Source organism: Panicum virgatum, chromosome 7K (genome assembly GCF_016808335.1).
Source record: "Panicum virgatum strain AP13 chromosome 7K, P.virgatum_v5, whole genome shotgun sequence".
In the NCBI taxonomy this organism is placed as follows: domain Eukaryota; kingdom Viridiplantae; phylum Streptophyta; class Magnoliopsida; order Poales; family Poaceae; genus Panicum; species Panicum virgatum.
The window spans coordinates 14,252,563-14,271,711 of NC_053142.1; the positions used below are offsets into that span (position 1 = coordinate 14,252,563).

Here is a 19,149-nt window from a genome sequence, read left to right on the forward strand (position 1 = left end):
TGTGTCATGCCCAAATTTTTCTTGCATGAGCACACTTGCTCGAACTCGCGCAGATGATGGTAGGGATTTTCACAATCCCTTCTTGAAAAGGAATTTTCCTGAACAAAGGCTATGTAGCCTGAGTCGAGTTCATAGCTAGTAGAAAGAATTGGGTCAGCAGAGGGTGCTGGCTCATAGAACTCGCTCTTGGGTGAAGAGAGCTATAAAAGGGATAGCTGCTCAATGGGTAGCGGGGGTTGAGGTAGAATCAAAGAAAAAGAAAATAGAAGATACGAGGACGACTGAGTCCGTAGATAATGTAGCTACTGTTCCCCGGCTTATACTTCGAGCTAAAGGTATCGACCGGCTTATACAAGCCGATAGCTCCAATATGTGCTCTATCTGATATCCGAATGTGGAGGATTACGAAAAGGCTCGAACAGGGCTGTCACCACCTGCCGGCTATCTCTACAAACCATGGGACTATCAGACAACTGAGTGGTATAGTCCAGCCTAGACTCCACGTCTACACCTTTCCGTACTAACCTTAGCCCTGGCCAAGACTACCCTTTCCTTTCCGGGGTCTTAAGCTAAAATCAAATGCTACTCGCTAGCATACACATCAACTAATATAAGGCAGAGATGATAACTTGCGATCTAAACTCTAATTCCAAATAAACAAATAAAGAAAGTCTCGAACACTTACATCCGAATAAGCATCCGTCGAGGTTCAAGCGGAGAAGAGTGCCGACAGACCCGGCACTTCCCCCGACTCCTCCTCACTCTACTCCTCTTCTTCTACACCTCCTAGTCTACCTAAGCATCTAGGATGAAGGCCTCAAGTTCCAAGGGAGAAAGGTGAGTTGAGAGGGTGTGATGTGTGTGTGTGTGTTCATTTCTCTACCCCTCCCCTTGTATTTATAGGAGGGAGCCACCCCGAGATCGCAGCTCTTCTCTGCAGAACCGACATTGGGAGCCAGTGAGGGAGCACCATGTGGCAAAGTTGAGGCGGTGGGTCCATGGGCCTGGTTGCCGACCAGTAGGTCGGCTGGCCTCCCAGTGGGCCCACCGACCTCCCCTTTCGGTCCACAGTTTGATTCCTGGGCCCACTTGCCATTGGCACGGGTATTGGCTCTTGTACTATTGGTTTCTTGCTCTGGTGGGCCATCTATTCCATATTCTGACACGTGTCGCATCCTGATTTGCTGGAATGTTATGTCCTGGATCAAACCACACCATTATACTGCAAAATCAGCTGGAAATCACCTGCACACATTCTAGAACATCACCTGTGGAATCCGTTAGAAAATAAATCTATCCTAGCATTTATTCCACATTTTAGTCCCTTTTTGTGAAGGAGTTGACAGTCGAAATTGGTCGTTAATGACCGTCAACAAAGGGTCATTTTATCCAAGACAACTTCATGTTGGTACAACAGACTGTAAGATTCTTGCACTCCCAAAAACAGCCAAGAATCCTCCTCAAGCTGGACATCACAAAAGCCTTTGATTTAGTTTTTTGGCCTTTCCTACTAGAGGTGCTTGCTAAAATGGGTTTTGGACCACGTTGGCGAGATCTTTTGAGTGGTTTACTAGTCACCTCCTCTACTTGGGTCCTCCTGAATGGCCATCCGGGAGAGGTTATACAACATCGACGAGGACTTCGCCAGGGCGATCCTTTATCCCCCATGTTGTTTATATTGGTTATGGATGTCCTCAGTTTAATGGTCACAAAGGCATCACGGGACGGGCTGCTGCAGCCCCTTTCTAGTCGACCAATTCAATACAAGATTTCTATGTATGCGGATGATGTAGCTCTTTTCCTCCGACCTGCTGCAAATGACATCACCTTGATACTGGACATCCTACAGCTACTTGGTGAGGCCTCTGGACTCAAAACCAACGTACAAAAGAGCAGTGTCTTACCAATCCAGTGCTCGGATGATAGTATATCTGCTATTCAGAACCTATTGCCTCGTGAGATTCTAAGCTTCCCATGTAGGTATCTTGGCATACTTCTCTCTCTCAGAAAATTGATAAGAGATTAGGTACAACCAATCATCGACAGAATTGCAGACCAATTAACTGGATGGAAGGCTGATCTGATGACAAGGGCAGGGAGGGTTGTCCAGGTGCAATTCGTCCTCACATCGATGGTAGTCTATCAGCTAATGGCAACAGACCTACCAACCTGGGCACTTAAAGCTATTGACAAGATAAGGAGAGGTTTTCTCTGGAGAGGACGAAAAGAAGCACAAGGGGGACATTGTCTCATTGCCTGGCCAAAAGTTTGTCGCGCCTGGGAACTAGGTGGCTTGGGGATTTCTGACCTGAAATTGCTAGGGTATGCTTTACGAGTCCGGTGGCCATGGTTGAAGAAAACTGAGCCCAATAAGCCTTGGGCGAGCCTACCGCTCCAGGTCAGTAAGGAAATCGAGTGCCTTCTTGCTATTGTTGTCATTACAACTGTTGGAAATGGTGCTTCCACTCTTTTCTGGAAAGATAATTGGCTGGATGGAAAAAGCATACAAGTTATTGCACTAGAGGTAGCTGCTGTAGTGCCTAAAAGGAGGGCAAACAAACAGACTATACTGGAAGCTCTTACAAATCAGAGGTGGCTGGAAGACATTCAAGGGCAGCTGTCAAGTGATGCAGTGATGGAATACTTGGTTCTTTGGGATCTCATCGAAGGGGTGGTGCTGCAGCAAGTCCCACCAGATGTGACACCTTCAGTGTTTAGCACTGTTTAAAACATGCAATTAACATAAAATGACACGTTAACCCCCCCCCCAAATTCTCAATTGCTTAAAAGCCCGAATTCCGTTTAAATACACCAAAAAGTCAACTCTCACACCTTGGCTCAAATGAACTTTTACCCAAAACGAAAGTTGTAGAGTTTGACAAGATAAACAACTTTCGTATTCAAAGTTTTTCAAGTTACAACATGAATTTTGGAGAAAACCCCGTAAAACAGTGGGTTCATTAAACTTGAATTCAAATTTTAAACTTTCAAATCGTTGCTCAAACGAAGTTTTGCCTGAAAGGAAAGTTGTAGGAAATTGAATTTTGAACAACTTTCGTGTTTAAAATTTTTCGAGTTTCAATTGAAAATTTTGAGTTTGAACTGAGTCAAACCGTGGACTTTTCTTTTTCTCTCTCCACTCCCTTTCTCTCTCCCCTCTCTCTCTCTCCCTCGCTCTCCCTCCCCTCTCTGCGCGCGCAGACACTCAAGCACGCCCTCGCGTGCGCTCGCTGCGCCGCTGCCGAGCTCGCTGCGCCTGCTGCCTGGGCGCGCCGCTGACTCCTTCCCCCGCTCGAGTGCGCACGCCCGCTGACCTTCCCCTCCCCCATCCCGTCGAGCCTACCGTCGACGAGCATGCTGCGACACGCGCTCGGCGACGCGCTGCGACGCCGCCGTGGTGCCCAAACAAGCCGGTCGTGCCCTGCCGAGCCACTGACCGCGGCCAGCCTTCATTACCGTGCGCCACCGACGCCACCAAACCCCCTCGCTACGCCCTGACCCGCCATCAAGGCCGCTCGGCGAGCACGCCACCACACGCCGTGCACGCGCCGCCGCTCCCTTCTTCTACGCCCCCCCTTCCTGCCGAGCTCCCCCTCCCCATTTGCTTCGCCCAAGGGCATTCCACCCTCCCGTTCCACTCCCCTTCCTTCCCCAAGCCGAGCCGAGCCGCCTCGGTGCCGGAATGGCGACGCCGCTCCGCCATTGGCACCGCTGCTCGAGCTCACCGTGGAGCCCCTACCTCCAGTACCCCTCGGTCCCAATTGAACCCCAGAACGGGACCTCCTCACCACGGTGAAGCTCTACCACCAAGCCACGCCCCTCCCCATCGCCGCCGGGTGCCGCCGCCATGGGCAGATCCGCCGCCGGTCGCCGCCCGCCGCGGAACCCCCTCTTCCGCCCCTCCTCGACCCGAACTGACTCGCCCACGTGCTCCCCCACCTCCCACCGGTGCTCGACGACCCAACCTCCACTGCCCAGAGCCGCCGGAGCGCCGCTGCTGCAGCTCGCCACCGCCGCTGGCCGTGCTGCTACGCCGCCGACCCTGCTCCGGCCATCCCCGTCGACCACAACACCCACCCACAGGTAGAGCTCGGTGAGCTCTCACCCCTGGATGCCAACCCCGCCACCGGCGAGCCTCCTCCTCGCCTGGAAACCCCCGCCGCCGCCTCCTCTGTTCCAACGCCGGCCAAGGGCTTATGTGCGAGCCCCCAATTTGTTCCAGGGGCCTAGATGCAAGTTTCCATTTCCTTTTTCTTTTGTTTTGAAAAATAGCAAACTTGTAAATTTGTTTAAAAATCGTAGAAAAATCACAAAAATGCAAAATCAACTGTTCTAGAATCTTTGCAGAGAGATCTACAACTTTTGCTACATGCACTTTTCATTTGCTCAATAGTTTTTGCTTCATTTAAAACACAAAGAAAATATACCTTTTATTAGATCCCAAATTACAAGCATGAGCTGTTAGCCATTTTTGGTCAGGGGGCTATATGTTAGATGTATAACCTTGTGTAAAAGTTTCGTGGATAGTTGACATGCCTAGCTATCAGTTTATTTAAATCTTGATGTATGCCTAGGATGGATAGTTTTATTTATCTAAGTTGTTATGATATGTTTCATGGGTTCAAACTTATACAGTACTTGTATTTTCGTTCCCAGAGTCTACAGAAAAAGTTTGATAATTTTTAGTTAAATCCAACTAGACCAAATGATTTTTGGTGAGGATAGATACCTTAAATCATGAAAAATAGTTCCTGCATATGAAAAATTCTAATAATTTTTCTAGGGGTTAACTTTGAGTATATAACCATGATGGTAAAAGTTTAGGCTCTGAAACTTGCTATAAAAGTCTGTGGAATTTAGTTTTGATCCATGCAGCTATACTTTGTACTATTTTTCATGCCTTGTGTATTGCTTAGTTAAATCTAAGAAATTTACAGTAGACTTACCATGAGTTTAGGAGAACTCAGTAAAAATTTTAGCATCGTTACTTGCAGGGTTTGTTCTGTATAAATGAATCTTAATCCTAGCAGTGGCTGTTTAATGCATTTTTAATAATTAATATGCTCACTGAAAATAGCTGAAAATTTTATGGCAGGTTTGTACTTGAGTAGTTGACTCTCCACAAAAAATTCATCTTCAGAAGCTATACCCATCAACTGTTTTAAATATTCCATGCTTGCACTTGAAAATAATCTTTCTAAAAATAACAAAACCCCCACTTACTTAATAAGAAATAGTTAATCTAGAAAATACTCTATAAATGATTGCCCAAGGAGATGTAAAGAAAATATTTTACAACTCTATAGTGAATTAAATTAAATTGTTACCATCACCACAACTCACGCATATGCATTCGTGTAGATTTGACTACTCTCGCTGACGGTACGTACGAGCTGGTGCTGGAGTCCGAGAGTGAGTTGCGTGAAGCTCAAGTTAACCTAACTGAAATCACTGAAGACCTGAACCAGAGTTCAGAAGAGCCCAAGGCTAGCTCCGTTCAGGAAGGCAAGCCCCGGAGCATGTCCTACCTATTTTAAATTTATGCAACTGTTATATATTCCTATTTACCTGTGCATTTAAGTTTGTAGGAATTGTTTGGAACCCTAGTTGCATAATCTTAAGTACCTATGTTTGAATACTAGTATGTGTAGGTCGCTAGTTGGCTATGCTAATGGTTTGGTAGAAGTCGAGTGATTTCCTGTCACTCGCGAGCTCATAGGAGTTGAATGCTTACTACACACTGCAATATAAGGATTACGGGCGGGGATGTTGTACTTGTGATACCCCGTCTGTCTAGTGAAAATGGATAAGGCCGCGGTGTGTGGTAGTGGTGGTTAAGCGTTTGAACGTACCAACCACATGCCGAGAATATGGTAATCGGTAAGCTTAAGTACCTGATGGAACCGGCCGTGGAACATACTCCCCACTGTCTGGTCTTTGGTCACACACGGCTGCAGGGCACCCTAGGGCGGTGGGCCTGTTTCATGCCCGGGGGAAAAGGGGAAAAGTCACGTGGGTGATTGCATTCCCCATGCGTGTGTTTAGGTCTGCCTGGCCAGGTTAACAAATTCGATTCGAATCGTCCATCTCTTACGGATATTGAGACTGCTTAACCCTTTTGCCACATAGAGTAAGAAGTGGAACAATGATGATGAGAAATATGGTTGAATGATGAAAAATAATTGTTTTTCACCATGTATGCTATTGGATAGATGCTAATGTAGAATGGTTAATCAAACTAGAACTTGAAAGCTAAAATCGGACAATAAGGACTTACTCTTTATTGCTTTTCGGCAAAAAAACAAACCCCTCAAGCCAAAAGCCTTGCATGTCTAGTTAGAGGGTTAAATATATCCTAGTCGGGTAAGCCTTACTGAGTATTAGTATACTCAGCCTTGCTTGTGGCTCCACTTTGTTTTCAGGTGATACGTTTGAAGATCAGATAGCTAGTTTGACCTGGCCGTGTGTTTTAGCTCCTGGTTGATTGGTGGAGTGGGATACGACTCCGGCTAACGATGACAATGCCGAGTGATGTCATGTACGGGATTCATCATGACATCTTATATCGTTGTTTAGTACTCGTTTTATTTCCGCTGCAATGAACTCTGAACTACTTTCCAAATTTGAACTTCAAGTACCTTTCGGAGATTTCGAACTTGGTTTGTAATAATTAAGTTAAGACTCTGTAATGTAATGTATCTGTGAATTGTTGTACTCTCTGGACTCACCTTCGTGTGGGTTGCATGTAAGCTTTGGGTTCTATCGACGCTCAGGTGGATTTTTTGTGGGTTGCATGTAAGCTTTGGGTTCGATCGACACTCAGGTGGATTTTTCGGGACTTTACCCGACAGCCCTGCCGGATTACTCCGTTTGAAGTGCGTGTTAGCCGGGATTACCTTCAAGGTGATGGTTAGCGCACTTGAGCCGGATTAATTTGGGCGGTACTGCCACACTAGATCAGCACATCTGGAGGTTATCTTCTTCAGGACAATACACAGCCAAATCAGCCTATGATGCTCTATGTCAGGGTGCAATTTCTTTTACACCTTATGAACAAATCTGGAAGTCCTAGGCCCCTCCCAAATGTCAGTTCTTCATGTGGTTAGTGGCTCACAGGCGTTGCTGGACAGCAGACCGCCTAGCCAGAAGAAATCTTCCCCACCCAGCACGCTGCCCACTTTGTCATCAAGTTGAAGAGGATATCCAGCATCTCCTGGTTGGATGTGTTTTTGCCCGACAGTTTTGGTTTGACCTGCTCCGACAGGTCGGCCTAGCTGTTCTTGCCCCTCAACCTTGTGACACTTCCTTTGATGAATGGTGGTCAAAAGCTGATCAATCGGTCACTGGTGACATGCGAAAAGGACTCAACTCACTGATCATCCTAGGAAGTTGGACCATTTGGAGGCATAGGAATGATTGTGTCTTTAATGGTGCTACACCCAGCATTGCTGCAGCCCTGGTCATGGCAAAGGATGAAGCCCATCTGTGGAGCATGTCAGGAGCCAAGGGCCTGTCCCTGCTCACCACCATGGGTGTTGGCTAACCATTGACACTTTGGTCAGGTCTCAATTGTGTCTCTGGTGCTCTGAACAGGAGGTGTTCCTGTGTTCTTTTGTTTTCCTTGTGCGTGTGTGGATGTGTGTGTTTCTGTGTGCGTTTTGAGTGTGTTTCTTTTGTTTTCCTTGTGCGTGTGTGGATGTGTGTGTTTCTGTGTGCGTTTTGAGTGTGTCTGTGTGTGAGTCTATGTAAGACTCTTCTTCTCCTTTTAATACAATGATGCGCAGTTCTCCTGCGTATTCTAGAAAAAAATGCTACCAGGGGGAAACGAAAGCTCTACATTGATGCAGCAGTGATAACCAATGAGAGTATTAAAGCTTCAAAGACAACTGGAACAGGATGTGATGTTACAACTTCAGCTTGGTGATAGTAATGAGTCCATGTATTTTAGTTCACTAAACATTTACAAAAGGCAACTAACCATACATATGTCCTTGTCCAGTTATGGAGCTTATCCATGTGCATTGAGACTCCAGTTATTTCCAAAGGAATCAATGGATCTAAAAAGCAACTTATCGATGTGCAGAAGAAATGTAATCTAAAAATCACAAGTGTCATGCGCAAATGTGCTAAGGCAGGGTGAAGCACACACAAAAAAGCAAATACGTACCTGAATAAGGTTCAACATTTTATGGGTCTGCGAAAAGATTAAAACATGATGCCCCTCTTTGAAAAGCTTCCGCTGAGACATCAGATATTACTTATTTTAACTTAACATTAGGGCCAATACATAGGTTACAACCAAAATAGGCATGTGTCCGATAATACTTACCAATAAGGACATGATGATTGATAGTTTGCATGAGACATCCAGACCAACTTCTAGTGCGGCATCGTCATAAGCCATATCTGCAAGGTTCATGGCCATTTTTTTCTACCATTCCTATGTCTCGATCATTCAGAGCATTTAATCCATCTCTTCCAAGACACCTTCAGCAGCTTTCATAGTCAATAGTAGTGGGTGATCGCATATTTTCTTAAATATTTGTGGAGAGAATAAAAATGTACGTAACATAATCAATAAACATGCCCAAAAAACTTTTTTATATGCCTACGAAACTTGATTTTTTGAGCAACAAGAGAATGTGCACCCACCCACCGAACCCACCCAACCACAAAAAAGGACATGTTATATGATGAGAAAATCGAAGAACTGGACCTCAAGACCCTAAATGAACAGAAAACGTGTAGGCAGAGGAAGGTAAACAGTATCACTATAAAGAAAAAAAAGCTTTGAAGGTGATCTTACTGTGATTGCAGCCTGTGGTGATCCCTTTGGTTGTACAGCTAAATGAACCAACTCATTTTTTAGAAAAGCTTCATACAACTTCCTCTGCGCCCAGAGAAAGGTCATCAGCAAAACATCCATTAACCAATAGCTCAAGCAATTTTTTACAAGAATGACACTAGAGTCAAACCTGGCAAGCCGTTAACTTCAGCCAGACAATTAGCTCGTTCTTCTTTGCTAATGTTTTTTCTTCTGATGCACCACTATCAAGGAATGCTTCACTTTTCATGCGTCGCAAAAAGTATGGCTTGATCCGCTCTCTTAGTTCCTGTGAAATGTAGTTCAAAACCAATGAAAAAACACATTAAATTATATCAATTAATGAGCAACATACTTAAGAGTATTATAATCTGGAATGGTGAGCACACAAAAAGCGACCAAACTACAAAGGCTTAATTTAACACGTTTGCCCACTTACTGCTTCAACTGAAACCAGATCAGAGTTAATCTTAAGTCTTAGTGCAGCATATATGCATTGCTTCCAAAGGTTCATTCAAAGATGAATCTACTACCTAGTTGGTATATGAATGAGTCACTTGTATTACAATTTGTTGATGTCTAACTGTGTTACTTTATCAAAGTCAATGGTGAAGTTGTTCTTCAAGCCTATAGATTCATGAGTAAAAGACCAGCCATATCCTACCTTCAAGCCTATAGATTCATGAGTAAAAGACTAGTCTTTACTGTGTTATTTTGTTCTCTTACATATAGAACGGTAAAAGAATGCCTTAGTGGAAGATGCTAATGGCCATGATGGTCCCTAGCTCCTACAATACCAGAAAGTAAAGGTCAGAATAAAATGCTTGGGTAAATTTGAAATAGAAAATCATGCTCAATTTTATGTTTTACAGTAAAAAACTAGACAATTACAATACTAAATGATGGTGTAATTATAGTATAAGAATTCTGAAATTTCAGGCCATGTTTTCATATTTACTTGATTGCTAAATGCATGATATCAGGACTGCAGATCAAAGTTTCAATAAAAAGAAGTTTTCATCTACGGATGAGTAAACCAATAGAAGGGATAGGAAAGACTAGAAGAAAAAACATTCATTCATGTAGTAGCATATTGAAAAGTGAGTTTATATTGACTAAAACGCTCTATGCAATAGTACAGCTCTATGCAATAGTACTACACGACTTGAGAAAATCAGATAGGTGTGGAAAACAAATACATGCTACAAGGGGCAAACTATAGTATTAATTATGTACAACCATATGTTGCTCTACAACCAACACTTACATTGTCTAATTGCCATACAGCCAACACCTACACCTACACTCAATCCACTGCTAGAAAGATCACTTGTAGCTAGAAATATCAGGTAACAAGTACATAGTAACAGGAAACAAAATAAGTCCATGAATAAACAAAGACTAAACTTGGTTTAGATTGTACAATAAACAAGGTTGACATAACTCGACATAGCTAAAATTAAAAGGTTCAGATTTTGCATAATCAACAAAATAAGGTTCAGATTTTGTATAATCAAGAATAGCCAACATTTCCGATAATGATTTGGTGGGCTCTAATGGTACCTAGACATGGATTTTGCAGTGGTACTACATAAGGGGCTGCTTGGGGAAAGATTGAAACCGGTAAAGAAAGGAAAATTATTGTAGTTAGACAAAAAAATTTATAAAATTACAGCATAACATACTATTATAATTTTTTCATAGTTGGACTACAATTCTTAATGCTAGGGCTTAAGAAGATTATTTCTGTAGTAATACAAAGATTATTGCTAGCCAAGACATATACAAACTTAGTGAGTACCTTTAAAGTTAAACATGGACAAGGACAACTTTGAAGCATCATAAAGGGGATAATCATTGTCTGAAAATTTTCCTATGAATACTAGAGAGCAAGGCCTCTCATAATACAACTGGACAGCCAGTTCGGCTATTAATTTTTATTTCTACAATGAAGACAAGAAAAAAACCATCAGAGCGAACAGAGAAAGTCATGCATGATGGGTATACCAATCAACAAGTAGCCTACTTGTCTCCTGCCGCTTGGAAATATGGAATTTATCAAGCACTTGGCGAGCACAGCTGCTAGCTCCCAAACCTTTCAGGAAATGTATACACGAAGAAACAAGAGCACCGCAACACTTGAAAAATTAATGAATGTACTATACAGGTTGTCTATTATATCTCACAAATATAATACAATGTGAAAATCACATGTCAATATCGAGGAAAAGAATGGACAGACAAGAAAGTTAGAGTTTCAACACTGGTACCAATAATCTGGTACGTCTTACTGGTGATTTACCAGGGAAAATATTGCGCTTGCAGAAGAATGTCAGTGCTACTGTATTGACTACATCTTTCAAATCACATTTCCCACTCCTTGAAAACAGCATCAAACATCTGGGTGCTGGACACCACCTGCTATCAAATTTGCACAAGAAAAGAACAAATGTTGATTAGGAATCCCCAAAATTGGACCCTAACATGCCTCACCATAGATCAAACTAGTTCAATGGATAATGAAGAAAACCCCAGAACGCACTCAATCCACCCTCCCACTCTCTCTTTGCATGCATGACTGACTGTACACAAATTTCATACAAACGTACATGACTGACTGGCTACACATTCCCTTACTCAGCTCGCAAATTAGAGAAACAATGTACCTCCACAAACACAGTACACATATTGAGTATCTGGAGTATGGCACTTAGAAGCCTCACATCGAGTGTAAGTTTGTGTATGTCCACGTCTTGTGCTGCAGCTGAAAAAAAAAATACAAGCAACAGCTTGAAACATAATTAGAGACGGGAACAAGCTGTCAGAATATAGCTACAACATTTTAGGCAATCGATCCTCCCATCTAGCACAGGAAAATTAACAACTTGATAAAATCTAAAGCATCACAGGAATCATGCTAATCGCATGGTGCAGTTATTGTGAATAAATAGATAGAACTGTGAGGTAGAACTACAGGAAATTCTCAACAAAATTCAATGTTTGATGCTCCTCCCAAGAGAAAAACATTGCACATGAATATAACCATCATGTTGCTTATTAGAAAGACTGTCATAAGAACTATATCTAATAAAGAAAATAATTATTCTACTAGACAAGAGAGAAATAAAGGTCCTAAAGTGTTCGCATGGATGCTCTGCTCCCTCTCTTGGGGATGCATCCAACGTCGTCATTGATTGGATAGTGTGGCAGCACCGCCCAAATTAATCCGGCTCAAGTGCGCTAACCATCACCCTAAAGGTATTCCCGGCTAACACGCACTTCAAACGGAGTAATCCGCATGGCTGTCGAGTAAAGTCCTGAAGAATCCACCTGAGCGTCGATCGAACCCAAAGCTTACATGCAACCCACACGAAGATGAGTCCAGAGAGTACAACATTTCACAAATCCATTACATTACAGAGTCTTAACTTAATTATTACAAACCAAGTTCGAAATCTCAGAAAGGTACTTGAAGTTCAAACTGAAAGTAGTTCAGAGTTCAACTGCAGCGGAAATAAAGCGAGTTCTAAACGACGATACAAGATGTCATGATGAAGCCCGTACATGACATCACTCGGCGTTGTCATCGTTGGCCGGAGTCGAATCCCACTCCACCGACCAACCAGGGGGTAAAGTACACGGCCAAGTCAAGCTAGCTATCTGATCTTCAAACATATCACCTGAAACAAAGTTGAGCCACAAGCAAGGCTGAGTATACTAATACTCAGCAAGGCTTACCCGACTAGGATATACTTAGCCCTCTAACTAGACATGCAAGGCTTTTGGCTTGAGGGGTTTGTTTTTGCCGAAAAACAATAAAGAGTAAGTCCTTATTTTCCGATTTTAACTTTCAAGTTCTAGTTCGATTAGCCATTCTACATTAGCATCTGTCCAATAGCATACATGGTGAAAAACAACTATTTTTCATCATTCAACCATATTCCTCATCATCATTGTTCCACTTCTTACTCTATGTGGCAAAAGGGTTAAGCAGTCCCAATATCCGTGAGAGGCGGACGATTCGAATCGAATTTGTTAACCTGGCCAGGCAGACCTAAGCACACGCATGGGAACCCAGTCCCCACGCAACATTTCCCCTTTCTTTCCGGCTCGTGGATCAGGGTCACCCCCTTCGACTACAAGAGCCCCACACCACAGTCGATGCCGGGTCGTGACCACGCTTGCACCCGCATGTGGCCGCATGAGAAACAACGTTCAAAGAGGGTGAGGGAAAAGTCCACTCCCCGGGCCGATCAGGTACTTAAGCTTACCGATTACCATATTTCTCGGCATGTGGTTAGTATGTTCAAACGCTTAACCACCACTACCACACACCGCGGCCTTATCCATTTTCACTAAACAGACGAGGTATCACAAGTACAACAACCCGGCCCGTAAACCTTATATTGCAGTGTGTAGTAAACATCCAACTCATATAATTCTCGCGAGTGACAGGAAATCACTCGACTTTTACCGAACCATTAGCATAGCCAACTAGCGACCTATACATGCTAGTATTCAAACATAGGTACTTAAGGTTATGCAACTAGGGTTCCAAGTAATTCCTATAAACTTAAATGCACAAGTAGATAGGAATAACAATAAGTTGCATAAATTTAAAAATAGACGGGACATGCTCCGGGGCTTGCCTTCCTGAGCGGAGCTAGCCTTGGGCTCTTCTGAACCTTTGTTCAGGTCTTCAGTAATTTCAGTTAGATTAACTTGAGCTTCACGCTGCTCACTCTCGGAGTCCGGCACCAGCTCGTACGTACCGTCAGCGAGAGTAGTCAAATCTACATGAATGCATATGCGTGAGTTGTGGTGATGGTAACAAACATAATTGAATTCACTATAGAGTTGTAAAATATTTTCTTTACATCTCCTTGGGCAATCATTTATAGAGTATTATCTAGATTGACTATCTCTTATTAAGTAAGTGAGGGTTTTGTTATTTTTAGAAAGGTTATTTTCAAGTGCAAGCATGGAATATTCCAAACAGCTGATGGGTACAGCTCCTAAAGATGAAATTTTTATGGAGAGTCAATTACTTAAGTACAAACCTGCCATAAAATTTTCAGCTATTTTCATTGAGCATATTAATTATTAAAAATACATTAAACAGCTACTGCTAGGATTAAGATTCATTTATACAGAACAAACCCTACAAGTAAAGATGCTAAAATTTTTACTGAGTGCTCCTCAACTTATGGTAAGTCTACTGTAAAAATTTAAGATTTAACTAAGCATTACACAAGGCATGAAAAATAGCACAATGTATAGCTGCATGGATCAAAACTAAATTCCACAGACTGTTATACCAAGATTCTGAGCCTTAAAATTTACAAAAATGGTTCGCAACTTATGTAAAGACTGTAGTAAAAATATTAAATTTTTCCAGGTACAGGAACTATTTTTCATGATTTAGTACATTTCTTCCTAACATAAACTATTTGGACTAGTTCAACTTAACTAAAAATTGGAAAAAAATTTCTGAAGAAAACATGCTTCTATATAGAGCAACTCTAAAAGTTTCAGTTCATGAATCATATCAGAACAACTTGGATAAATAAAACTATTTAATCTAGGCATAAAGCAAGACCTAAGTAAATCTATAGCTAGGCATGATAACTGACTATGAAACTTTTACACAAGGCTATGAATCTAACATGTAACACACTGACAAAAAATGGCCAACAGATCATGCATTTAACTTGAGATCTAATAAAAGCTATATTTTCCTTGTGTTTTAAATAAAGCAAAAACTATTGAGCAAATGAAAAAGTGAATGTAACAAAAGTTGTAGATCTCTTTGCAAGGATTCCATAACAGTTGAGTTTGTATTTTTCTGATTTTTCTATGATTTTTAAACAAATTTACAAATTCACTGTTTTTTTAAAACAAAAAGAAAAGAAAACGAGATCTTGCATCTAGGCCCCTGGAAAGATTTGGGGGCTCGCACATACGCCCCTGGCCGGAGCCAGGAACAGAGGAGGCGGCGGCGGGCTGGTTCCCGGTGAGGGAGCTCGCCGGCGGTGAGGGTTAGGTGGGGGAAAGGCAAAAGGGAGGCGAGAGCTACTCGGAGGTGGTCTTGTCGAGGTCGGGGGCGGCCGGGAACGGGGTCGGCGGCGGAACAGCGGCTCGCCGGCGGTGGCGAACGGCGGCGGCACCGCTCCAGCGGCTCTGGGCGGTGGGGAGCTTGCCGTGGAGGTTCAGCGGACCACGAGGAAGCAAGTTTGGGGGTCAATTTGAGTCGAGGAGGGGCGGAGCAGGGAGTTCCGCGGCGGGCGGCGGCCGACGGTGGTTCTGTCCACGACGGCGGCGCGCCGGCGGCGATGGGGATGAACAGCCGGGTCGAGCTTCGGGGCGGCGAGGATGGCCCATTCCGGGGTTCAGTTGGGACCAAGGAAGGGCGGAGAGTAGGGCTCCACGGTGGAGCTCGAGCAGCGGCAGCAATGGTGGGGCGGCGGCGCCGTTCTGGCCCAGGGACGGCTCGGCTCGGCCTGGTGAGGGAAGGGGAGTGGAGCGGGAGGGTGGAACGCCTCTTGGCGAAGCAAATGAGGAGGGGGAGCTCGGCAGGAGGGGGGCGTAGTAGAAGAGAGACTCGGCGCGTGTGCGGCCTCGCGGTGGCATGCTCGCCGAGCGAGAGTTATGGCCGGGTCTAGGGCAGCAGCGAGGAGGGTTAGGGGCGTCGCAGCGTGGTGGCAGCAGCATGACGATGGCGAGACGATGATGGCGGGGTAGCGTGCGGGCAGGCGGCGAGGCAGCAGCGTGGCCCGGGGGCGTGCGCACTCCAGCGAGGTGGCAAGGCACGCTCCTCCGTTCCAGCTCTGGTTGTCGTCGCGTCCTCGTCGTTCTCCTGTGGCGTGTGGTGTCCTGGCGCGCGGCAGCAGGCGGCATCGCACGGGCAGCGGGGCTTCGCTGCCCACCCTACCGTGGCGCCAGAGAAGGAACAGAGGAGGGAGAGAGAGAAGGAAGAAAGAGAAGGGAGGAGGGTCAACCGAGTTTGACTCCAAATAACTCAAATTTTTGTATTGAAACTCAAAAAAAAGTGAACACCAAAGTTGTAGGAAATTCAAAGGTTTGCAACTTTTGTGTTGGGCAAAACTCCAATCGAGTTATGGTTCAAAAATTATTTTGAATTTCCAAAAACCGTGATTCGAATGACTTATCATTTCATTTGAAAAATTTTGTTTTCTCCCCTAGTCTCCAACTAATCATTTGTTTATTAAGACAAGGAAAAGGTGCCTATTCAATTTCACAGGCAGAAAATGGATTGATTTGAAATTTACAGCGATTTATAGGTCACTACACGCGTACCCTTACACATAACCTCATACACGTATACGTATATGAAAATCCTGATTTAATTAATTTGGTTATTAACTGTTAATTGCAGTTTTAAACAGTGCTAAACACCGGAGGTGTTACAGATAGCCTTGCATCTTGTACAAGAACCTACATAAAACCCAATACCCCAAAAGATTTACAAAATAAAACAAAAGATTTAAAGAAAAAAATTATAAGAATTTAGCCATGGTAATTTTAAGAAATTACAAATTAAAACAAAAGATTTACACTTGCATGCCTAGGTACAATGTTAGTACAGATTATTCATGATTTTAAGTTTAAACTCAGTAATACATATAGCTGCATAGTGTACATTACACAACAAATAAGAGTAGACTAAGAAGAAACGGCAGGAAAGGAGAAGAGAAAACCAAGTCCAACACAGGTGTGAAGTTATGTACAAAATCAAAATACATTTAACAACTCATGTGAGTTCACGCTATTGCACATAGGCAAGGCAGTCCTGTTAAAACCTCTCATGAGTGTCAGAGTGTGATAGAAACAAAGGTATATGAGATTCCAACAAATGCACTAGAGACAATTATGAACACTCCTAACCCAATTCAACAGCTCGTGAATTTAACTGACAGATAAACAATCTGTTGAACACAGTTGATTTTTAAAAAAATCATTGGAACACATAGGCCATGTTGAACAAGTCCTACACAATTTTGCTTCTAAAACATCAACCATGATAATTGGCTCCTCCATCCAGCTACAAGTGAGTAACAAAAAATTACCCGACACAAACTAAGTCTTCTCACATAGCTCATGTATTCCAATAAAAAAATGTAGGTCAAGCATACCGGAGAAAAGCTGGATGAGATGGGGCATGAATGTCAAAAAAGGAATAAAAGCAAATACAAGATAAAAAAAATCCAGAACAAAAATTGACTTATATTTGGATGAACACAAATCAGATCACAGCACCAACCTGATGAACAGATCGATCTGGAAAAGCTCAAAAGGTGACAAACACAACCAAATGGCAAGGAGGCAGCAGCCGTGACAGCCAGATCCAACACTAACCTGACGGCTATGACAAATGCAACAAGTTTGTTCCCATAGATGACATTGATCTACAGCCACAAATGCCATGAACAAGTTTGAAAGAAGTGACAGTGTCATGTCTGCAACTATACGTGATATGTGAACAGATGTATTGAATTAAGAGTAATTGGTACCTACAAGTGATATGTGAACAGGTGTATTGAATTAAGAGTAATTGGTACCTACAAGGCTACAACAGCATAAGTCTAGTCCAAAATATAGAAATGAGTTTAACATAGGAATGATGCTAGATTGCTAGTGCTCGACATCCATCATTTTGTCTCGAGTTTAATAAAAAATTGCTTCAAATAGAAACACAAAATAATTTGTAATAAACAAATTTCTCACAAGTGGATTCGAGGTCAAAGTATAGTGCCTCTCTCATTAATCAAATTTGAAAACTTATTATGTTGAGAACTACAAACAAAGCTACTCTAGATTGAGTGTAATCAGGCTACAGACACAATAAAGCATGGATACTTGCATGGTCCTGCAGTCCTGCCAAACCATATCCATATCTTCACCAATAAAATTAGTGAACCCGTTACTAGAGGCACCACTATACTACATCAATAAAGCATGAAGCCATGAATCATTATAACTAGCTATAATAGCTAACAAAATGTGCCATACAGCCACAACCAATCCATCCTAAATTGAGACAGCACACATAAACAAGAATAAATAAGCAAGCAGCACCGACAGTAAAAGAAGCAAACATCACTTGCCAGACACCACCTGCCATCAGATTCGGACAACAAATACATGTTGATTAGGAATCCCCAAAATTGAACCCTAACATGCCTCAATCGAAGACAATGGACCACGAATTCAACATAAAATCGAGTCATGAACAACAAACAACAGATAACCATTTTGCCACTCTTTCTGATCTCTGCCTCCTAACATCTCGACTCCGGCGATCCAGATCGGGGAATGGAAGGGGATCTCGACACCACGCTGTGCCGATTTGCTAGCGCCGATGAAGCCCAACACTATCATGCCATGAGCTCCCCGTGAGGCTGGATCTAGGGGGGAGAGAGACGCCTTCCTTCCGTTCCAATACAACCAGCAAATCCATCGGAGCCAGGGTGGAGAAACAAGGGTGGAGCCAGGGAGGGGATCAGGCAAGGTAGCAGCTCATTTATCTCGTGACTGCTGCTGCAGATCTCAGCGACCACATCAATCCGCCCATCCATTGCAGCGACAGACGACTAGGGAAGCTCAATCAGAGGGAGAGCGTACATACCTTCTCGTCGGGAGAAAATTGCAAAAAGGGGACTCGAAATAATGCGCTTCGCAAATTTGCCATTCTAAACATTGCCTTCATAAAAACGGGACTCCAAACATGAGCCACTTGATTATACTGCCATTTGGGGTATTTTTCACCATTTGTCTTTTTCTTTTGCATGTATTTGGAGTATGAAATGTCTCTTTTGCCCTTATGCATAGATTAAGTATCTATTCTGATCGATCCTACTCCCATTCCGATCCTGTTCGATGCGCTCGTGAGTCCTGACCTAGCGCCCAGCCGCCGGATGCCGCTTTCCTAGCCACGCCGGATGCCGGTCTCCTAGCCATGGCCGAGGGCGGCGCTGCCCTGCCCGCGCCCACTGTTCTCCGGCTGCTCGATCCTTCCCTTCCTCGCTCGAGAACATGTGCCTGACCGGCTTCTGCGCAGGTGGTGGAGATGCGCAGTAGCCAGGAACGGAACTACGTACCACCTGGAGAACTTGTGCTGGAGGATCTGGCACATCGCCAGGAAGAATAAGCAGGTACACCACCATGGCTGTTAGCTGAGGCCATCTCTTCATCCATTCACCCACTCCTCGCGCTTGCTCTGCTTTTCGGTAGATGATGATATTTTTTTCCCGATGGGAACCCATGTTCGTTTGTGGCGGTGGCAGTGCTTGCCCCAATGATGGCGG

At 43.7% G+C, this 19,149-nt stretch overlaps 1 long non-coding RNA gene across 1 annotated transcript in view; it reads right to left on the reverse strand.

Moving 5' to 3' along the window:
* The window catches only part of LOC120639825, a 33,625-nt gene extending 15,172 nt beyond the window's left edge, over positions 1–18,453 (reverse strand). Inside the window, exons 1-8 of the long non-coding RNA XR_005661686.1 lie at positions 17,360–18,453; positions 17,106–17,250; positions 11,491–11,588; positions 10,832–11,242; positions 8,976–9,113; positions 8,807–8,890; positions 8,330–8,487; positions 8,168–8,239 (exon numbers count right to left, since the gene is read on the reverse strand). This is a non-coding gene — a long non-coding RNA (uncharacterized LOC120639825). The remainder of the gene's footprint in view (positions 1–8,167; positions 8,240–8,329; positions 8,488–8,806; positions 8,891–8,975; positions 9,114–10,831; positions 11,243–11,490; positions 11,589–17,105; positions 17,251–17,359) is intronic.
* Positions 18,454–19,149: the final 696 nt, after the last annotated feature.